The 17630-nt window shown below is 33.7% G+C and overlaps 8 non-coding genes across 8 annotated transcripts; all 8 read right to left on the bottom strand.

The window, feature by feature from the left end:
- Positions 1–1100: 1100 nt before the first annotated feature.
- Positions 1101–1209, bottom strand: TRNAL-CAA (transfer RNA leucine (anticodon CAA)). The gene is made up of 2 exons: positions 1172–1209; positions 1101–1146 (listed from the first exon to the last, which is right to left on the bottom strand). It is a non-coding gene; the product is annotated as a tRNA-Leu (tRNA).
- Positions 1210–3406: 2197 nt separating this feature from the next.
- TRNAL-CAA (transfer RNA leucine (anticodon CAA)) lies at positions 3407–3515 on the bottom strand. Its single transcript has 2 exons — positions 3478–3515; positions 3407–3452 (listed from the first exon to the last, which is right to left on the bottom strand). It is a non-coding gene; the product is annotated as a tRNA-Leu (tRNA).
- A 2197-nt stretch (positions 3516–5712) lies between these two features.
- Positions 5713–5821, bottom strand: TRNAL-CAA (transfer RNA leucine (anticodon CAA)). The gene is made up of 2 exons: positions 5784–5821; positions 5713–5758 (listed from the first exon to the last, which is right to left on the bottom strand). It is a non-coding gene; the product is annotated as a tRNA-Leu (tRNA).
- Positions 5822–9170: 3349 nt separating this feature from the next.
- On the bottom strand, positions 9171–9279 carry TRNAL-CAA (transfer RNA leucine (anticodon CAA)). The gene is made up of 2 exons: positions 9242–9279; positions 9171–9216 (listed from the first exon to the last, which is right to left on the bottom strand). It is a non-coding gene; the product is annotated as a tRNA-Leu (tRNA).
- Positions 9280–11476: 2197 nt separating this feature from the next.
- On the bottom strand, positions 11477–11585 carry TRNAL-CAA (transfer RNA leucine (anticodon CAA)). The gene is made up of 2 exons: positions 11548–11585; positions 11477–11522 (listed from the first exon to the last, which is right to left on the bottom strand). It is a non-coding gene; the product is annotated as a tRNA-Leu (tRNA).
- Positions 11586–12628: 1043 nt separating this feature from the next.
- On the bottom strand, positions 12629–12737 carry TRNAL-CAA (transfer RNA leucine (anticodon CAA)). The gene is made up of 2 exons: positions 12700–12737; positions 12629–12674 (listed from the first exon to the last, which is right to left on the bottom strand). It is a non-coding gene; the product is annotated as a tRNA-Leu (tRNA).
- Positions 12738–14933: 2196 nt separating this feature from the next.
- Positions 14934–15042, bottom strand: TRNAL-CAA (transfer RNA leucine (anticodon CAA)). Its single transcript has 2 exons — positions 15005–15042; positions 14934–14979 (listed from the first exon to the last, which is right to left on the bottom strand). It is a non-coding gene; the product is annotated as a tRNA-Leu (tRNA).
- Positions 15043–16085: 1043 nt separating this feature from the next.
- TRNAL-CAA (transfer RNA leucine (anticodon CAA)) lies at positions 16086–16194 on the bottom strand. The gene is made up of 2 exons: positions 16157–16194; positions 16086–16131 (listed from the first exon to the last, which is right to left on the bottom strand). It is a non-coding gene; the product is annotated as a tRNA-Leu (tRNA).
- Between the last annotated feature and the right edge of the window lie 1436 nt (positions 16195–17630).

Here is a 17630-nt window from a genome sequence, read left to right as displayed (position 1 = left end):
TAACTGGAAGAGTAGAATCTTGAGTCTGGTGTCTTGGACCGCTCGGCCATCCTGACAAGCACATCAGTATGTCCAAACCTGCTTCCTGTTAGGGTTTATCATTTTACTATTTAGATTTTTGATTGTGATTTTGACAAATAATTTGGCCTTGTTGAAAAAGGGGTAATTAAATCAAGATCTTAGATTAATGCATTTCCTCTAGAAGCTGTTTCTTAAATAACATTATTTAGGAAAAATGGCTCAAGCTAAAGTGTTATCCTTCAAAATTACTGTTGCCACCCTTTACTAAGGTCTTCATCCTAGCAGAACAGATTAGTTTGTCTTAGAAGTAAATTGTATATCATGTTATATGTAAAGTCTAAGAGCCTTAAAATACCTTCGATGCCAATTATTCTTGTGTTTTATGTTTAGATTACTGAATACTAAAAGAATGTTGTGCAAACAATACTTATTCTTCAAAGGAAGAGATGTACAAGAACACGAGGACATGCACTGAAACTGGAGGGAGGTAGACTTAGAGGAAATTTGAAGAAAAATTACTTCACAGAAAGGGTAGTTGATAAATAGAAAAGCCTCCCATCCGATGTTGTTGAAGCTAAATGGTGAAACAATTTAAACACGCTTGGGATAGGCATAAGAATATCCTTAAGAGAAATGTAAGGAGCAAATAGGATTGAAGTTGCCTAAAGGATACATGAAAAGGAGCAGACTACATGGGCCAAGTGGTTCTTATCTGCCATCAAATTCTGTTTCTATGTAATACATTATTTCAATAGCCAATTTCTATATGAACTGAACTTTAGAATTTTAAAACTAATCATAGTGTCTTTATCATTTAAGAATAATTTAATTAATTTAACTCTAATGTAATTTGATCTTGATTGGAATGCAGATGGGAAAATCGATCAATTCTTAGGTCTTTAAAAGTTTCTATGCCCTTTAATTCATTCAATCATTGTGCTTCATATTGCTGAGAAATAAATGGGATCAAGATATCAATGTCTGGGAGAGGAAAGACTGAAAGACTGTGGATGTCCTGAGCATACTTCTCAATGTCGGTCATTTTGAGTGTAAAACATAACCAAAGAGTAAGAAAATATTGTCGGAAGTGGGATTTGAACCCACGTCTCTTTACAGAGACCAGAATTCCCATTAACTGGAAAAGTAGAATCTTGAGTCTGGCGCCTTAGACCACTCGGCCATCCTGACAAGCACATCAGTATATCCGAACCTGCTTCCTGTTAGGGTTTATCATTTTACTATTTATATTTTTGATTGTGATTTTGACAAATAATTTGGACTTGTTGAAAAAGGGGTCATTAAATCAAGATCTTAGATTTATGCACTTCCTCTAAAAGCTGTTTCTTAAATAACATTATTTAGGAAAAATGGCTCAAGCTAAAGTGTTATCCTTCAAAATTACTGTTGCCACCCTTTACTAAGGTCTTCATCCTAGCAGAACAGATTAGTTTGTCTTACAAGAAAATTGTATATCATGTTATATGTAAAGTCTAAGAGCCTTAAAATACTTTCGATGCCAATTATTCTTGTGTTTTATGTTTAGATTACTGAATACTAAAAGAATGTTGTGCAAACAATATTTATTCTTCAAAGGAAGAGATGTTCAAGAACATGAGGACATGCACTGAAACTGAAGGGAGGTAGACTTAGAGGAAATTTGAAGAAAAATTACTTCACAGAAAGGGTAATTGATAAATAGAAAAGCCTCCCATCCGATGTTGTTGAAGCTAAATGGTGAAACAATTTAAATACGCTTGGGATAGGCATAAGAATATCCTTAAAAGAAATGTAAGGAGCAAATAGGGTTGAAGTTGCCTAAAGGATACATGAAAAGTAGCAGACTACGTGGGCCAAGTGGTTCTTATCTGCCATCAAATTCTGTTTCTATGTAAAACATTATTTCAACCGCCAATTTCTACATGAACTGAACTTTAGAATTTTAAAACTAATCATAGTGTCTTTATCATTTAAGAATAATTAAATTAATTTAAGTCTAATGTAATTTGATCTTGATTGGAATGTAGATGGGAAAATCGATCAATTCTTAGGTCTTTAAAAGTTTCTATGCCCTTTAATTCATTCAATCATTGTGCTTCATATTGCTTAGAAATAAATGGGATCAAGATATCAATGTCTGGGAGAGGAAAGATTGAAAGACTGTGGATGTCCTGAGCATACTTCTCAATGTCAGTCATTGTGAGTGTAAAACATAACCAAAGAGCAAAAAAATATTGTCAGAAGTGGGATTTGAACCTACGCCTCTTTACAGAGACAAGAATTCAAATTAACTGGAAGAGTAGAATCTTGAGTCTGGTGTCTTGGACCGCTCGGCCATCCTGACAAGCACATCAGTATGTCCAAACCTGCTTCCTGTTAGGGTTTATCATTTTACTATTTATATTTTTGATTGTGATTTTGACAAATAATTTGGCCTTGTTGAAAAAGGGGTCATTAAATCAAGATCTTAGATTAATGCATTTCCTCTAAAAGCTGTTTCTTAAATAACATTATTTAGGAAAAATGGCTCAAGCTAAAGTGTTATCCTTCAAAATTACTGTTGCCACCCTTTACTAAGGTCTTCATCCTAGCAGAACAGATTAGTTTGTCTTAGAAGTAAATTGTATATCACGTTATATGTAAAGTCTAAGAGCCTTAAAATACCTTCGATGCCAATTATTCTTGTGTTTTATGTTTAGATTACTGAATACTAAAAGAATGTTGTGCAAACAATACTTATTCTTCAAAGGAAGAGATGTACAAGAACAAGAGGACATGCACTGAAACTGGAGGGAGGTAGACTTAGAGGAAATTTGAAGAAAAATTACTTCACAGAAAGGGTAGTTGATAAATAGAAAAGCCTCCCATCCGATGTTGTTGAAGCTAAATGGTGAAACAATTTAAACACGCTTGGGATAGGCATAAGAATATCCTTAAGAGAAATGTAAGGAGCAAATAGGATTGAAGTTGCCTAAAGGATACATGAAAAGGAGCAGACTACATGGGCCAAGTGGTTCTTATCTGCCATCAAATTCTGTTTCTATGTAATACATTATTTCAATAGCCAATTTCTATATGAACTGAACTTTAGAATTTTAAAACTAATCATAGTGTCTTTATCATTTAAGAATAATTTAATTAATTTAACTCTAATGTAATTTGATCTTGATTGGAATGCAGATGGGAAAATCGATCAATTCTTAGGTCTTTAAAAGTTTCTATGCCCTTTAATTCATTCAATCATTGTGCTTCATATTGCTGAGAAATAAATGGGATCAAGATATCAATGTCTGGGAGAGGAAAGACTGAAAGACTGTGGATGTCCTGAGCATACTTCTCAATGTCGGTCATTTTGAGTGTAAAACATAACCAAAGAGTAAGAAAATATTGTCGGAAGTGGGATTTGAACCCACGTCTCTTTACAGAGACCAGAATTCCCATTATCTGGAAGAGTAGAATCTTGAGTCTGGCGCCTTAGACCACTTGGCCATCCTGACAAGCACATCAGTATATCCGAACCTGCTTCCTGTTAGGGTTTATCATTTTACTATTTATATTTTTGATTGTGATTTTGACAAATAATTTGGACTTGTTGAAAAAGGGGTCATTAAATCAAGATCTTAGATTTATGCATTTCCTCTAAAAGCTGTTTCTTAAATAACATTATTTAGGAAAAATGGCTCAAGCTAAAGTGTTATCCTTCAAAATTACTGTTGCCACCCTTTACTAACGTCTTCATCCTAGCAGAACAGATTAGTTTGTCTTACAAGAAAATTGTATATCATGTTATATGTAAAGTCTAAGAGCCTTAAAATACTTTCGATGACAATTATTCTTGTGTTTTATGTTTAGATTACTGAATACTAAAAGAATGTTGTGCAAACAATATTTATTCTTCAAAGGAAGAGATGTACAAGAACATGAGGACATGCACTGAAACTGAAGGGAGGTAGACTTAGAGGAAATTTGAAGAAAAATTACTTCACAGAAAGGGTAATTGATAAATAGAAAAGCCTCCCATCCGATGTTGTTGAAGCTAAATGGTGAAACAATTTAAATACGCTTGGGATAGGCATAAGAATATCCTTAAAAGAAATGTAAGGAGCAAATAGGGTTGAAGTTGCCTAAAGGATACATGAAAAGTAGCAGACTACGTGGGCCAAGTGGTTCTTATCTGCCATCAAATTCTGTTTCTATGTAAAACATTATTTCAACCGCCAATTTCTACATGAACTGAACTTTAGAATTTTAAAACTAATCATAGTGTCTTTATCATTTAAGAATAATTTAATTAATTTAAGTCTAATGTAATTTGATCTTGATTGGAATGTAGATGGGAAAATCGATCAATTCTTAGGTCTTTAAAAGTTTCTATGCCCTTTAATTCATTCAATCATTGTGCTTCATATTGCTTAGAAATAAATGGGATCAAGATATCAATGTCTGGGAGAGGAAAGATTGAAAGACTGTGGATGTCCAGAGCATACTTCTCAATGTCAGTCATTTTGAGTGTAAAACATAACCAAAGAGCAAAAATATATTGTCAGAAGTGGGATTTGAACCTACGCCTCTTTACAGAGACAAGAATTCCCATTAACTGGAAGAGTAGAATCTTGAGTCTGGTGTCTTGGACCGCTCGGCCATCCTGACAAGCACATCAGTATGTCCAAACCTGCTTCCTGTTAGGGTTTATCATTTTACTATTTATATTTTTGATTGTGATTTTGACAAATAATTTGGCCTTGTTGAAAAAGGGGTCATTAAATCAAGATCTTAGATTAATGCATTTCCTCTAAAAGCTGTTTCTTAAATAACATTATTTAGGAAAAATGGCTCAAGCTAAAGTGTTATCCTTCAAAATTACTGTTGCCACCCTTTACTAAGGTCTTCATCCTAGCAGAACAGATTAGTTTGTCTTAGAAGTAAATTGTATATCACGTTATATGTAAAGTCTAAGAGCCTTAAAATACCTTCGATGCCAATTATTCTTGTGTTTTATGTTTAGATTACTGAATACTAAAAGAATGTTGTGCAAACAATACTTATTCTTCAAAGGAAGAGATGTACAAGAACACGAGGACATGCACTGAAACTGGAGGGAGGTAGACTTAGAGGAAATTTGAAGAAAAATTACTTCACAGAAAGGGTAGTTGATAAATAGAAAAGCCTCCCATCCGATGTTGTTGAAGCTAAATGGTGAAACAATTTAAACACGCTTGGGATAGGCATAAGAATATCCTTAAGAGAAATGTAAGGAGCAAATAGGATTGAAGTTGCCTAAAGGATACATGAAAAGGAGCAGACTACATGGGCCAAGTGGTTCTTATCTGCCATCAAATTCTGTTTCTATGTAATACATTATTTCAATAGCCAATTTCTATATGAACTGAACTTTAGAATTTTAAAACTAATCATAGTGTCTTTATCATTTAAGAATAATTTAATTAATTTAACTCTAATGTAATTTGATCTTGATTGGAATGCAGATGGGAAAATCGATCAATTCTTAGGTCTTTAAAAGTTTCTATGCCCTTTAATTCATTCAATCATTGTGCTTCATATTGCTGAGAAATAAATGGGATCAAGATATCAATGTCTGGGAGAGGAAAGACTGAAAGACTGTGGATGTCCTGAGCATACTTCTCAATGTCGGTCATTTTGAGTGTAAAACATAACCAAAGAGTAAGAAAATATTGTCGGAAGTGGGATTTGAACCCACGTCTCTTTACAGAGACCAGAATTCCCATTAACTGGAAAAGTAGAATCTTGAGTCTGGCGCCTTAGACCACTCGGCCATCCTGACAAGCACATCAGTATATCCGAACCTGCTTCCTGTTAGGGTTTATCATTTTACTATTTATATTTTTGATTGTGATTTTGACAAATAATTTGGACTTGTTGAAAAAGGGGTCATTAAATCAAGATCTTAGATTTATGCACTTCCTCTAAAAGCTGTTTCTTAAATAACATTATTTAGGAAAAATGGCTCAAGCTAAAGTGTTATCCTTCAAAATTACTGTTGCCACCCTTTACTAAGGTCTTCATCCTAGCAGAACAGATTAGTTTGTCTTACAAGAAAATTGTATATCATGTTATATGTAAAGTCTAAGAGCCTTAAAATACTTTCGATGCCAATTATTCTTGTGTTTTATGTTTAGATTACTGAATACTAAAAGAATGTTGTGCAAACAATATTTATTCTTCAAAGGAAGAGATGTTCAAGAACATGAGGACATGCACTGAAACTGAAGGGAGGTAGACTTAGAGGAAATTTGAAGAAAAATTACTTCACAGAAAGGGTAATTGATAAATAGAAAAGCCTCCCATCCGATGTTGTTGAAGCTAAATGGTGAAACAATTTAAATACGCTTGGGATAGGCATAAGAATATCCTTAAAAGAAATGTAAGGAGCAAATAGGGTTGAAGTTGCCTAAAGGATACATGAAAAGTAGCAGACTACGTGGGCCAAGTGGTTCTTATCTGCCATCAAATTCTGTTTCTATGTAAAACATTATTTCAACCGCCAATTTCTACATGAACTGAACTTTAGAATTTTAAAACTAATCATAGTGTCTTTATCATTTAAGAATAATTTAATTAATTTAAGTCTAATGTAATTTGATCTTGATTGGAATGTAGATGGGAAAATCGATCAATTCTTAGGTCTTTAAAAGTTTCTATGCCCTTTAATTCATTCAATCATTGTGCTTCATATTGCTTAGAAATAAATGGGATCAAGATATCAATGTCTGGGAGAGGAAAGATTGAAAGACTGTGGATGTCCTGAGCATACTTCTCAATGTCAGTCATTGTGAGTGTAAAACATAACCAAAGAGCAAAAAAATATTGTCAGAAGTGGGATTTGAACCTACGCCTCTTTACAGAGACAAGAATTCCCATTAACTGGAAGAGTAGAATCTTGAGTCTGGTGTCTTGGACCGCTCGGCCATCCTGACAAGCACATCAGTATGTCCAAACCTGCTTCCTGTTAGGGTTTATCATTTTACTATTTATATTTTTGATTGTGATTTTGACAAATAATTTGGCCTTGTTGAAAAAGGGGTCATTAAATCAAGATCTTAGATTAATGCATTTCCTCTAAAAGCTGTTTCTTAAATAACATTATTTAGGAAAAATGGCTCATGCTAAAGTGTTATCCTTCAAAATTACTGTTGCCACCCTTTACTAAGGTCTTCATCCTAGCAGAACAGATTAGTTTGTCTTAGAAGTAAATTGTATATCACGTTATATGTAAAGTCTAAGAGCCTTAAAATACTTTCGATGCCAATTATTCTTGTGTTTTATGTTTAGATTACTGAATACTAAAAGAATGTTGTGCAAACAATACTTATTCTTCAAAGGAAGAGATGTACAAGAACACGAGGACATGCACTGAACTGGAGGGAGGTAGACTTAGAGGAAATTTGAAGAAAAATTACTTCACAGAAAGGGTAGTTGATAAATAGAAAAGCCTCCCATCCGATGTTGTTGAAGCTAAATGGTGAAACAATTTAAACACACTTGGGATTGGCATAAGAATATCCTTAAGAGAAATGTAAGGAGCAAATAGGATTGAAGTTGCCTAAAGGATACATGAAAAGGAGCAGACTACATGGGCCAAGTGGTTCTTATCTGCCATCAAATTCTGTTTCTATGTAATACATTATTTCAATAGCCAATTTCTATATGAACTGAACTTTAGAATTTTAAAACTAATCATAGTGTCTTTATCATTTAAGAATAATTTAATTAATTTAACTCTAATGTAATTTGATCTTGATTGGAATGTAGATGGGAAAATCGATCAATTCTTAGGTCTTTAACAGTTTCTATGCCCTTTAATTCATTCAATCATTGTGCTTCATATTGCTTAGAAATAAATGGGATCAAGATATCAATGTCTGGGAGAGGAAAGACTGAAAGACTGTGGATGTCCTGAGCATACTTCTCAATGTCGGTCATTTTGAGTGTAATACATAACCAAAGAGTAAGAAAATATTGTCGGAAGTGGGATTTGAACGCACGTCTCTTTACAGAGACCAGAATTCCCATTAACTGGAAGAGTAGAATCTTGAGTCTGGTGTCTTGGACCGCTCGGCCATCCTGACAAGCACATCAGTATGTCCAAACCTGCTTCCTGTTAGGGTTTATCATTTTACTATTTATATTTTTGATTGTGATTTTGACAAATAATTTGGCCTTGTTGAAAAAGGGGTCATTAAATCAAGATCTTAGATTAATGCATTTCCTCTAAAAGCTGTTTCTTAAATAACATTATTTAGGAAAAATGGCTCAAGCTAAAGTGTTATCCTTCAAAATTACTGTTGCCACCCTTTACTAAGGTCTTCATCCTAGCAGAACAGATTAGTTTGTCTTAGAAGTAAATTGTATATCACGTTATATGTAAAGTCTAAGAGCCTTAAAATACCTTCGATGCCAATTATTCTTGTGTTTTATGTTTAGATTACTGAATACTAAAAGAATGTTGTGCAAACAATACTTATTCTTCAAAGGAAGAGATGTACAAGAACAAGAGGACATGCACTGAAACTGGAGGGAGGTAGACTTAGAGGAAATTTGAAGAAAAATTACTTCACAGAAAGGGTAGTTGATAAATAGAAAAGCCTCCCATCCGATGTTGTTGAAGCTAAATGGTGAAACAATTTAAACACGCTTGGGATAGGCATAAGAATATCCTTAAGAGAAATGTAAGGAGCAAATAGGATTGAAGTTGCCTAAAGGATACATGAAAAGGAGCAGACTACATGGGCCAAGTGGTTCTTATCTGCCATCAAATTCTGTTTCTATGTAATACATTATTTCAATAGCCAATTTCTATATGAACTGAACTTTAGAATTTTAAAACTAATCATAGTGTCTTTATCATTTAAGAATAATTTAATTAATTTAACTCTAATGTAATTTGATCTTGATTGGAATGCAGATGGGAAAATCGATCAATTCTTAGGTCTTTAAAAGTTTCTATGCCCTTTAATTCATTCAATCATTGTGCTTCATATTGCTGAGAAATAAATGGGATCAAGATATCAATGTCTGGGAGAGGAAAGACTGAAAGACTGTGGATGTCCTGAGCATACTTCTCAATGTCGGTCATTTTGAGTGTAAAACATAACCAAAGAGTAAGAAAATATTGTCGGAAGTGGGATTTGAACCCACGTCTCTTTACAGAGACCAGAATTCCCATTAACTGGAAGAGTAGAATCTTGAGTCTGGCGCCTTAGACCACTCGGCCATCCTGACAAGCACATCAGTATATCCGAACCTGCTTCCTGTTAGGGTTTATCATTTTACTATTTATATTTTTGATTGTGATTTTGACAAATAATTTGGACTTGTTGAAAAAGGGGTCATTAAATCAAGATCTTAGATTTATGCATTTCCTCTAAAAGCTGTTTCTTAAATAACATTATTTAGGAAAAATGGCTCAAGCTAAAGTGTTATCCTTCAAAATTACTGTTGCCACCCTTTACTAACGTCTTCATCCTAGCAGAACAGATTAGTTTGTCTTACAAGAAAATTGTATATCATGTTATATGTAAAGTCTAAGAGCCTTAAAATACTTTCGATGCCAATTATTCTTGTGTTTTATGTTTAGATTACTGAATACTAAAAGAATGTTGTGCAAACAATATTTATTCTTCAAAGGAAGAGATGTACAAGAACATGAGGACATGCACTGAAACTGAAGGGAGGTAGACTTAGAGGAAATTTGAAGAAAAATTACTTCACAGAAAGGGTAATTGATAAATAGAAAAGCCTCCCATCCGATGTTGTTGAAGCTAAATGGTGAAACAATTTAAATACGCTTGGGATAGGCATAAGAATATCCTTAAAAGAAATGTAAGGAGCAAATAGGGTTGAAGTTGCCTAAAGGATACATGAAAAGTAGCAGACTACGTGGGCCAAGTGGTTCTTATCTGCCATCAAATTCTGTTTCTATGTAAAACATTATTTCAACCGCCAATTTCTACATGAACTGAACTTTAGAATTTTAAAACTAATCATAGTGTCTTTATCATTTAAGAATAATTTAATTAATTTAAGTCTAATGTAATTTGATCTTGATTGGAATGTAGATGGGAAAATCGATCAATTCTTAGGTCTTTAAAAGTTTCTATGCCCTTTAATTCATTCAATCATTGTGCTTCATATTGCTTAGAAATAAATGGGATCAAGATATCAATGTCTGGGAGAGGAAAGATTGAAAGACTGTGGATGTCCAGAGCATACTTCTCAATGTCAGTCATTTTGAGTGTAAAACATAACCAAAGAGCAAAAATATATTGTCAGAAGTGGGATTTGAACCTACGCCTCTTTACAGAGACAAGAATTCCCATTAACTGGAAGAGTAGAATCTTGAGTCTGGTGTCTTGGACCGCTCGGCCATCCTGACAAGCACATCAGTATGTCCAAACCTGCTTCCTGTTAGGGTTTATCATTTTACTATTTATATTTTTGATTGTGATTTTGACAAATAATTTGGCCTTGTTGAAAAAGGGGTCATTAAATCAAGATCTTAGATTAATGCATTTCCTCTAAAAGCTGTTTCTTAAATAACATTATTTAGGAAAAATGGCTCAAGCTAAAGTGTTATCCTTCAAAATTACTGTTGCCACCCTTTACTAAGGTCTTCATCCTAGCAGAACAGATTAGTTTGTCTTAGAAGTAAATTGTATATCACGTTATATGTAAAGTCTAAGAGCCTTAAAATACCTTCGATGCCAATTATTCTTGTGTTTTATGTTTAGATTACTGAATACTAAAAGAATGTTGTGCAAACAATACTTATTCTTCAAAGGAAGAGATGTACAAGAACACGAGGACATGCACTGAAACTGGAGGGAGGTAGACTTAGAGGAAATTTGAAGAAAAATTACTTCACAGAAAGGGTAGTTGATAAATAGAAAAGCCTCCCATCCGATGTTGTTGAAGCTAAATGGTGAAACAATTTAAACACGCTTGGGATAGGCATAAGAATATCCTTAAGAGAAATGTAAGGAGCAAATAGGATTGAAGTTGCCTAAAGGATACATGAAAAGGAGCAGACTACATGGGCCAAGTGGTTCTTATCTGCCATCAAATTCTGTTTCTATGTAAAACATTATTTCAACAGTCAATTTCTACATGAACTGAACATTAGAATTTTAAAACTAATCATAGTGTCTTTATCATTTAAGAATAATTTAATTAATTTAAGTCTAATATAATTTGATCTTGATTGGAATGTAGATGGGAAAATCGAACAATTCTTAGGTCTTTAACAGTTTCTATGCCCTTTAATTCATTCAATCATTGTGCTTCATATTGCTTAGAAATAAATGGGATCAGGATATCAATGTCTGGGAGAGGAAAGATTGAAAGACTGTGGATGTCCTGAGCATACTTCTCAATGTCGGTCATTTTGAGTGTAAAACATAACCAAAGAGCAAGAAAATATTGTCAGAAGTGGGATTTGAACCCACGCCTCTTTACAGAGACCAGAATTCCCATTAACTGGAAGAGTAGAATCTTGAGTCTGGCGCCTTAGACCGCTCGGCCATCCTGACAAGCACATCAGTATATCCGAACCTGCTGTCTGTTAGGGTTTATCAATTTACTATTTATATTTTTGATTGTGATTTTGACAAATAATTTGGACTTGTTGAAAAAGGGGTCATTAAATCAAGATCTTAGATTAATGCATTTCCTCTAAAAGCTGTTTCTTAAATAACATTATTTAGGAAAAATGGCTCAAGCTAAAGTGTTATCCTTCAAAATTACTGTTGCCACCCTTTACTAAGGTCTTCATCCTAGCAGAACAGATTAGTTTGTCTTAGAAGTAAATTGTATATCATGTTATATGTAAAGTCTAAGAGCCTTAAAATACTTTCGATGCCAATTATTCTTGTGTTTTATGTTTAGATTACTGAATACTAAAAGAATGTTGAGCAAACAATACTTATTCTTCAAAGGAAGAGATGTACAAGAACACGAGGACATGCACTGAAACTGGAGGGAGGTAGACTTAGAGGGAATTTGAAGAAAATTACTTCACAGAAAGGGTAGTTGATAAATAGAAAAGCCTCCCATCCAATGTTGTTGAAGCTAAACGGTGAAACAATTTAAACACGCTTCGGATAGGCATAAGAATATCCTTAAGAGAAATGTAAGGAGCAAATATGGTTGAAGTTGCCTAAAGGATACATGAAAAGGAGCAGACTACATGGGCCAAGTGGTTCTTATCTGCCATCAAATTCTGTTTCTATGTAATACATTATTTCAATAGCCAATTTCTATATGAACTGAACTTTAGAATTTTAAAACTAATCATAGTGTCTTTATCATTTAAGAATAATTTAATTAATTTAACTCTAATGTAATTTGATCTTGATTGGAATGCAGATGGGAAAATCGATCAATTCTTAGGTCTTTAAAAGTTTCTATGCCCTTTAATTCATTCAATCATTGTGCTTCATATTGCTGAGAAATAAATGGGATCAAGATATCAATGTCTGGGAGAGGAAAGACTGAAAGACTGTGGATGTCCTGAGCATACTTCTCAATGTCGGTCATTTTGAGTGTAAAACATAACCAAAGAGTAAGAAAATATTGTCGGAAGTGGGATTTGAACCCACATCTCTTTACAGAGACCAGAATTCCCATTAACTGGAAGAGTAGAATCTTGAGTCTGGCGCCTTAGACCACTCGGCCATCCTGACAAGCACATCAGTATATCCGAACCTGCTTCCTGTTAGGGTTTATCATTTTACTATTTATATTTTTGATTGTGATTTTGACAAATAATTTGGACTTGTTGAAAAAGGGGTCATTAAATCAAGATCTTAGATTTATGCATTTCCTCTAAAAGCTGTTTCTTAAATAACATTATTTAGGAAAAATGGCTCAAGCTAAAGTGTTATCCTTCAAAATTACTGTTGCCACCCTTTACTAACGTCTTCATCCTAGCAGAACAGATTAGTTTGTCTTACAAGAAAATTGTATATCATGTTATATGTAAAGTCTAAGAGCCTTAAAATACTTTCGATGCCAATTATTCTTGTGTTTTATGTTTAGATTACTGAATACTAAAAGAATGTTGTGCAAACAATATTTATTCTTCAAAGGAAGAGATGTACAAGAACATGAGGACATGCACTGAAACTGAAGGGAGGTAGACTTAGAGGAAATTTGAAGAAAAATTACTTCACAGAAAGGGTAATTGATAAATAGAAAAGCCTCCCATCCGATGTTGTTGAAGCTAAATGGTGAAACAATTTAAATACGCTTGGGATAGGCATAAGAATATCCTTAAAAGAAATGTAAGGAGCAAAAAGGGTTGAAGTTGCCTAAAGGATACATGAAAAGTAGCAGACTACGTGGGCCAAGTGGTTCTTATCTGCCATCAAATTCTGTTTCTATGTAAAACATTATTTCAACCGCCAATTTCTACATGAACTGAACTTAAGAATTTTAAAACTAATCATAGTGTCTTTATCATTTAAGAATAATTTAATTAATTTAAGTCTAATGTAATTTGATCTTGATTGGAATGTAGATGAGAAAATCGATCAATTCTTAGGTCTTTAAAAGTTTCTATGCCCTTTAATTCATTCAATCATTGTGCTTCATATTGCTTAGAATTAAATGGGATCAAGATATCAATGTCTGGGAGAGGAAAGATTGAAAGACTGTGGATGTCCAGAGCATACTTCTCAATGTCAGTCATTTTGAGTGTAAAACATAACCAAAGAGCAAAAATATATTGTCAGAAGTGGGATTTGAACCTACGCCTCTTTACAGAGACCAGAATTCCCATTAACTGGAAGAGTAGAATCTTGAGTCTGTGTCTTGGACCGCTCGGCCATCCTGACAAGCACATCAGCATGTCCAAACCTGCTTCCTGTTAGGGTTTATCATTTTACTATTTATATTTTTGATTGTGATTTTGACAAATAATTTGGCCTTGTTGAAAAAGGGGTCATTAAATCAAGATCTTAGATTAATGCATTTCCTCTAAAAGCTGTTTCTTAAATAACATTATTTAGGAAAAATGGCTCAAGCTAAAGTGTTATCCTTCAAAATTACTGTTGCCACCCTTTACCAAGGTCTTCATCCTAGCAGAACAGATTAGTTTGTCTTAGAAGTAAATTGTATATCACGTTATATGTAAAGTCTAAGAGCCTTAAAATACCTTCGATGCCAATTATTCTTGTGTTTTATGTTTAGATTACTGAATACTAAAAGAATGTTGTGCAAACAATACTTATTCTTCAAAGGAAGAGATGTACAAGAACACGAGGACATGCACTGAAACTGGAGGGAGGTAGACTTAGAGGAAATTTGAAGAAAAATTACTTCACAGAAAGGGTAGTTGATAAATAGAAAAGCCTCCCATCCGATGTTGTTGAAGCTAAATGGTGAAACAATTTAAACACGCTTGGGATAGGCATAAGAATATCCTTAAGAGAAATGTAAGGAGCAAATAGGATTGAAGTTGCCTAAAGGATACATGAAAAGGAGCAGACTACATGGGCCAAGTGGTTCTTATCTGCCATCAAATTCTGTTTCTATGTAAAACATTATTTCAACAGTCAATTTCTACATGAACTGAACATTAGAATTTTAAAACTAATCATAGTGTCTTTATCATTTAAGAATAATTTAATTAATTTAAGTCTAATATAATTTGATCTTGATTGGAATGTAGATGGGAAAATCGAACAATTCTTAGGTCTTTAACAGTTTCTATGCCCTTTAATTCATTCAATCATTGTGCTTCATATTGCTTAGAAATAAATGGGATCAGGATATCAATGTCTGGGAGAGGAAAGATTGAAAGACTGTGGATGTCCTGAGCATACTTCTCAATGTCGGTCATTTTGAGTGTAAAACATAACCAAAGAGCAAGAAAATATTGTCAGAAGTGGGATTTGAACCCACGCCTCTTTACAGAGACCAGAATTCCCATTAACTGGAAGAGTAGAATCTTGAGTCTGGCGCCTTAGACCGCTCGGCCATCCTGACAAGCACATCAGTATATCCGAACCTGCTGTCTGTTAGGGTTTATCAATTTACTATTTATATTTTTGATTGTGATTTTGACAAATAATTTGGACTTGTTGAAAAAGGGGTCATTAAATCAAGATCTTAGATTAATGCATTTCCTCTAAAAGCTGTTTCTAAAATAACATTATTTAGGAAAAATGGATCAAGCTAAAGTGTTATCCTTCAAAATTACTGTTGCCACCCTTTACTAAGGTCTTCATCCTAGCAGAACAGATTAGTTTGTCTTAGAAGTAAATTGTATATCATGTTATATGTAAAGTCTAAGAGCCTTAAAATACTTTCGATGCCAATTATTCTTGTGTTTTATGTTTAGATTACTGAATACTAAAAGAATGTTGAGCAAACAATACTTATTCTTCAAAGGAAGAGATGTACAAGAACACGAGGACATGCACTGAAACTGGAGGGAGGTAGACTTAGAGGAAATTTGAAGAAAATTACTTCACAGAAAGGGTAGTTGATAAATAGAAAAGCCTCCCATCCAATGTTGTTGAAGCTAAACGGTGAAACAATTTAAACACGCTTCGGATAGGCATAAGAATATCCTTAAGAGAAATGTAAGGAGCAAATATGGTTGAAGTTGCCTAAAGGATACATGAAAAGGAGCAGACTACATGGGCCAAGTGGTTCTTATCTGCCATCAAATTCTGTTTCTATGTAATACATTATTTCAATAGCCAATTTCTATATGAACTGAACTTTAGAATTTTAAAACTAATCATAGTGTCTTTATCATTTAAGAATAATTTAATTAATTTAAGTCTAATGTAATTTGATCTTGATTGGAATGTAGATGGGAAAATCGATCAATTCTTAGGTCTTTAAAAGTTTCTATGCCCTTTAATTCATTCAATCATTGTGCTTCATATTGCTGAGAAATAAATGGGATCAAGATATCAATGTCTGGGAGAGGAAAGACTGAAAGACTGTGGATGTCCTGAGCATACTTCTCAATGTCGGTCATTTTGAGTGTAAAACATAACCAAAGAGTAAGAAAATATTGTCAGAAGTGGGATTTGAACCCACGCCTCTTTACAGAGACCAGAATTCCCATTAACTGGAAGAGTAGAATCTTGAGTCTGGCGCCTTAGACCACTCGGCCATCCTGACAAGCACATCAGTATATCCGAACCTGCTTCCTGTTAGGGTTTATCATTTTACTATTTATATTTTTGATTGTGATTTTGACAAATAATTTGGACTTGTTGAAAAAGGGGTCATTAAATCAAGATCTTAGATTTATGCATTTCCTCTAAAAGCTGTTTCTTAAATAACATTATTTAGGAAAAATGGCTCAAGCTAAAGTGTTATCCTTCAAAATTACTGTTGCCACCCTTTACTAAGGTCTTCATCCTAGCAGAACAGATTAGTTTGTCTTACAAGAAAATTGTATATCATGTTATATGTAAAGTCTAAGAGCCTTAAAATACTTTCGATGCCAATTATTCTTGTGTTTTATGTTTAGATTACTGAATACTAAAAGAATGTTGTGCAAACAATATTTATTCTTCAAAGGAAGAGATGTACAAGAACATGAGGACATGCACTGAAACTGAAGGGAGGTAGACTTAGAGGAAATTTGAAGAAAAATTACTTCACAGAAAGGGTAATTGATAAATAGAAAAGCCTCCCATCCGATGTTGTTGAAGCTAAATGGTGAAACAATTTAAATATGCTTGGGATAGGCATAAGAATATCCTTAAAAGAAATGTAAGGAGCAAAGAGGGTTGAAGTTGCCTAAAGGATACATGAAAAGTAGCAGACTACATGGGCCAAGTGGTTCTTATCTGCCATCAAATTCTGTTTCTATGTAAAACATTATTTCAACCGCCAATTTCTACATGAACTGAACTTTAGAATTTTAAAACTAATCATAGTGTCTTTATCATTTAAGAATAATTTAATTAATTTAAGTCTAATGTAATTTGATCTTGATTGGAATGTAGATGGGAAAATCGATCAATTCTTAGGTCTTTAAAAGTTTCTATGCCCTTTAATTCATTCAATCATTGTGCTTCATATTGCTTAGAAATAAATGGGATCAAGATATCAATGTCTGGGAGAGGAAAGATTGAAAGACTGTGGATGTCCAGAGCATACTTCTCAATGTCAGTCATTTTGAGTGTAAAACATAACCAAAGAGCAAAAATATATTATCAGAAGTGGGATTTGAACCTACGCCTCTTTACAGAGAGCAGAATTCCCATTAACTGGAAGAGTAGAATCTTGAGTCTGGTGTCTTGGACAGCTCAGCCATCCTGACAAGCACATCAGTATGTCCAAACCTGCTTCCTGTTAGGGTTTATCATTTTACTATTTATATTTTTGATTGTGATTTTGACAAATAATTTGGCCTTGTTGAAAAAGGGGTCATTAAATCAAGATCTTAGATTAATGCATTTCCTCTAAAAGCTGTTTCTTAAATAACATTATTTAGGAAAAATGGCTCAAGCTAAAGTGTTATCCTTCAAAATTACTGTTGCCACCCTTTACTAAGGTCTTCATCCTAGCAGAACAGACTAGTTTGTCTTAGAAGTAAATTGTAT

Source organism: Taudactylus pleione, unplaced genomic scaffold, assembly GCF_031769625.1.
Source record: "Taudactylus pleione unplaced genomic scaffold, aTauple2 ptg000612l, whole genome shotgun sequence".
Taxonomy (NCBI): Eukaryota; Metazoa; Chordata; class Amphibia; order Anura; family Myobatrachidae; genus Taudactylus; species Taudactylus pleione.
The sequence above is the reverse complement of the archived record's forward strand: the minus strand, read 5'-3'. Positions and strand labels throughout refer to the sequence as shown.